Source organism: Sinocyclocheilus grahami, unplaced genomic scaffold (genome assembly GCF_001515645.1).
Source record: "Sinocyclocheilus grahami isolate Dianchi unplaced genomic scaffold, SAMN03320097.WGS_v1.1 scaffold349.1, whole genome shotgun sequence".
Classification (NCBI taxonomy): Eukaryota; Metazoa; Chordata; class Actinopteri; order Cypriniformes; family Cyprinidae; genus Sinocyclocheilus; species Sinocyclocheilus grahami.
Window position 1 is genome coordinate 801,906 of NW_015505528.1, and position 5,285 is coordinate 807,190.

Below are 5,285 nucleotides of genomic sequence, written 5' to 3' on the forward strand. Positions count from 1 at the left end.
CCTCGAGGCCTGTTTCATAAAACAAGTTAAGCAAATAAGCCAGGCTTATTTCAGGTAGTCTGACTCATTGTCAAATGATTTGGTTCCATAAAGCAAATTTAACATAGGCCAAGATCAAGCTTAGTCACTGTGGCAAGTTATGCTGGGAAACTAACCTGGTCTAAAGCAGGCAAACTGTAAAACTCCTCTACTGACCAATAGGAACATAATGATATTACCAGTCTTGACTTTTTTTTTTTTTTTACAGTTTCAAGCCATGCAGCCTTTCTCTCTGGTTGTATTACAGCTGTACCTTTTAGTTTGCAGAACAGAACATTACAATCTAAAATTGCTCTTTAAAGCATTAAAATAACTAAATTAAAAATTTAAATCACTGAATTAAAAATGAAAATAAATAATAAAGAAAATTACTACATTTTAACTGCTATACGAAACACACATTAACTCATTTGAGCTTAGTAATTAGTACTGTAGACCCCATAAACACATTCAAGCCTAGAAAAAAACAGTCAATCACCGCTTTAAACCTCAGGTTGCAAGGTTATAAGGTGAGACCCATCTGTCCTATCTGGTAATATTCAGGTGTTCCTAGTAAGTAGTCCAAAGGCCATGTTGTGTACTGTAGTACTCGTGTGGTGTTAATGGTGCACACATTGTTACTATTTTGTGTTTCATTTAGAATCTGCATGCAGCATTTAAAGAAGCATCATTTATTCTCCCACCTAAGAGAACCTGTCATGAGGGAGCTTTCCACAAGAATTATCTTCCGGTGTTTCCCTGTTGGTGAGCATTTGTTAAATCTTTGATCAGTCCCAAGCCTACAGCCAGCTTTACTGAAGAACTCTTTTTACATTTTGATGTAATATTGTTGTTGTTTTTTTAAGGAGAATTTATTTACAAAAAGGGAGACATTGCCACTGGAATGTACTTGATATTAATTGGCAAGGTTAATCTGTGCCTGGACACAAGAGGTAAAAACGTCTTCCAGCGTCTCTCTGCTGGAGCAGCTTTTGGTGATCACTTTTTATGGGAACATAAACACAGTGACACTGCTATAGCTGCAAACTATGTGGATATTGCCATACTCTCCAAAGACGCTTTGGAAGATGTGGCTCTTAAGGAGAATTTATTTACAAAAAGGGAGACATTGCCACTGGAATGTACTTGATATTAATTGGCAAGGTTAATCTGTGCCTGGACACAAGAGGTAAAAACGTCTTCCAGCGTCTCTCTGCTGGAGCAGCTTTTGGTGATCACTTTTTATGGGAACACAAACACAGTGACACTGCTATAGCTGCAAACTATGTGGATATTGCCATACTCTCCAAAGACGCTTTGGAAGATGTGGCTCTCTTATGTCCATCTGTTGGCAAACTGTTAAAGAGAGCTGCTGAAATGCCACAGCTGCAATACACTTGACACACTTGTTTATTTTAACTGATATTAGTTGAGCTGTGTGGTATGTTTTTTAGATTTATTAAGTGTAACTGCAAGTCCACTCTGCTAATGGAGAATATTTTGTTCATTTGCCATGTTCTAATTGAGTGTAACTTTTAGGAGTTTATTGTTGATATTGTACTGTGAATTAGTAATTTTTGTAATGTAATATTAATTAGTTATTGTAAAGCTTATTATAAAATGTGACTGCAGGTTGATACTACTGATAAAAGCTGTTTTTTGTTCATTTGTCATTTTCTAACTGAATGTACAATCTTCTAAATGAATTGTAGGGATATTGCTATATTTTTGTAGTGCCTGAGAAATGTGAATGACCATAGAGTCTTGTCTTTTTTAACATATATATGCGGTTCGTTTTAAGTGTGGTGCTATCTTTTATGGCAACTAATATACCTTGTCTGGCTAAATAACAAAAAATACTAAATAATTAAAATCTTCAAACTCGCATAGCATTACTTTTTGCTGACATTTTATTCTCCATCTTATTCTAAAGCTGATGATACACGGGGCAACTTTTTGAGCAATGTTGCCGTGAATGGGCAGCCAAGTGAGGCACAGGGCCCATGGCCGATCTAAAATATACAGATAGAAATCTGTTACCCATTCTCAATGGGAAAGTGCCCATTGAGCAACGCTGCTCAAAAAAGTTGCCCAGCAAAATTGCTCAAAAATTTGCCCCGTGTATCATCAGTCTAAGAAAATACATCTATTTAATTATATTATAGGATTTGAAGAAAAAAAATATTTTCTTCCAAATTATAAATGCAGGGGCTATTTGCATTAAATGCATATACTGTTAAAATGCTATTTACGCTAACTGAAATTAGTATTTTCTTTACACTAAGTGTAAATAGCCAGTCCTTTCAGGATTTCGTGGGACTTTTTTCTGATTTTTGTGGCCTAAATTGACTGATTTTGCTGCGGCTTTTCTCAAAATTTTCTTATTGTTTTGCCGTGAAAATATACCACAGACAACATTCTTCTAAAATTGTTATGACTTTTCTGACTTCGAGAACCATTGTATGGCTCCAGACTAACATTTGAAGACACCAGCACCAGTGCCGTTAAGTTCTACAGAAGGTGGCACCAGCACCTGACAGTAAAGCACTCACCCTAATCGCACATGTACATCTCGGAGATGTCTATTTGATGTCTGCATTTATGCAAGACATATGCAAGATGTATTTTTTTAGGGAGTGGAAATGGCTAATAATCCTATAAGTACTTCTTTGCAGCCGTCTACTAGTGATAATGTATTTTTTTTATTTTTAAATAAGTGTTTGCTTTCCTACATTATGCAACTTTTAGTTTTATAAATGGGGGAAACCTATGAAGGATGAACAAATATCATCACATTAAAAATAACTTTCAAATTCGGTAATACTTAAAGCTTTGAAGTGCTGGCAAAAGTTGTGTGAAGCATTTAAAACCACTCGAAAACATTAGAACATTTCTACCACAAGTTGTTCTTGTAGTTTTAAATCCATGGTGAATGGTGGTGATTTGTGTTTATTGAACAATGTTTTTCCTGGTTTCCACATCAGTGGCCTTTGTTCTGATATCTGTAGCTTTAACAGAATTCTGTGCCGAATTTTAATGCTTCACACAAGATTTCACAGAGATCTTATTGATTCTGTGGCGAATTCGACTACTTTTTTCACTGTATCTGATCGAGATCAGCCTGAGCAGATAAACGTTCTGTGCTGCATAGCCCAAACGAGTAGCGTGGATTCGTTCCGCTTTCGGTTAGTTTGTCCAATGTGGCTCTTGTAAAAAACTATGCGCCACTTCCTGCCCAAACGCTCCAGCTCGAAGGCTCCACTGACTCAAAACTTACTCCATCGCCCACTTAGCCTCAGCACTGGCCAGACCTCCATCCAAGAAGTCTCGCGCTTGCCTTCCAATCGCCCGTTCAGCTGTGGGTGCTGGAGGCGCTTTTCTTACTGTAAATGCTTGCCCCGTCCCACCTACTTTGCACACACCCATGCAAAATACCACTGTTATAGCGGCCCAAATCACAAAAAAATAGCACTTTTTCTCTTTGCTATGACACAAATGCCATTCAAGAGACTTAAACCCAACTTGGGTTGTGCAGACTTAAGAATAAGGCTACTCCCTCCAATTCACTCACAGACCTCCCCATTTCAGGCGTGTGTTCCAAACTTTGGTTCAGGACGACAAAGCTCATGTTCTCCAATCTGAAGTAAAGTATCTGCTGGCGAAGGGCGCCATAGCAATGGTCCCGCCAGTGCCAAGTGAGTCAGGATTTTGCAGACAGTATTTCCTCATTCCAAAGAGAGACGGTGGGCTCAGACCTATCCTCGATCTCGGGCACCTGAACCATGCCCTAATGAAGCAGCCATTCAGGTTGTTGACTGTGAAACAGATTCTCGGTGGACATAAAAGATGCTCACTTTCATATCCAGATAGCCCCCCAGCACAGATTGTTCTTGAGATTTGTGTTCGAAGGGGTGGCTTACCAGTACACAGTCCTCCTATTCGGACTGTCTCTGGCACCACTAGGGCTGGGTATCGTTCAACATTTTTCGATATCAATACCGATACCTTGACTTCGATACCGGTTCCTGAACGATACTTTTTTCAGATTTCACAGAGATCTTATTGATTCTGTGGCGAATTCGACTACTTTTTTCACTGTATCTGATCGAGATCAGCCTGAGCAGATAAACGTTCTGTGCTGCATAGCCCAAACGAGTAGCGTGGATTCGTTCCGCTTTCGGTTAGTTTGTCCAATGTGGCTCTTGTAAAAAACTATGCGCCACTTCCTGCCCAAACGCTCCAGCTCGAAGGCTCCACTGACTCAAAGCTTACTCCATCGCCCACTTAGCCTCAGCATTGGCCAGACCTCCGTCCAAGAAGTCTCGCGCTTGCCTTCCAATCGCCCGTTCAGCTGTGGGTGCTGGAGGCGCTTTTCTTACTGTAAATGCTTGCCCCGTCCCACCTACTTTGCACACACCCATGCAAAATACCACTGTTATAGTGGCCCAAATCACAAAAAAATAGCACTTTTTCTCTTTGCTATGACACAAATGCCATTCAAGAGACTTAAACCCAACTTGGGTTGTGCAGACTTAAGAATAAGGCTATTCCCTCCAATTCACTCACAGACCTCCCCATTTCAGGCGTGTGTTCCAAACTTTGGTTCAGGACGACAAAGCTCATGTTCTCCAATCTGAAGTAAAGTATCTGCTGGCGAAGGGCGCCATAGAAATGGTCCCGCCAGTGCCAAGTGAGTCAGGATTTTGCAGACAGTATTTCCTCATTCCAAAGAGAGACGGTGGGCTCAGACCTATCCTCGATCTCGGGCACCTGAACCATGCCCTAATGAAGCAGCCATTCAGGTTGTTGACTGTGAAACAGATTCTCGGTGGACATAAAAGATGCTCACTTTCATATCCAGATAGCCCCCCAGCACAGATTGTTCTTGAGATTTGTGTTCGAAGGGGTGGCTTACCAGTACACAGTCCTCCTATTCGGACTGTCTCTGGCACCACTAGGGCTGGGTATCGTTCAACATTTTTCGATATCAATACCGATACCTTGACTTCGATACCGGTTCCTGAACGATACTTTTTTCAAAAAAATAATTTTGGTTTCATTTTTCAGCTTGTTGATGTTTATACAAACTCAAAGACTCCTCTCCTGAGCCACTGCACAAAGGAACAAAATGTAACCAACAGAATAAATCAGTGCAAATTGTTTTAATAAAGCTCAAAAGCTCAAATATTTACACATCTGTTAGGCTACATTTACACTAGTTAGTGTTCGTTTTAAAACGCATAGCTCAGACAGAATCACAGAATCAT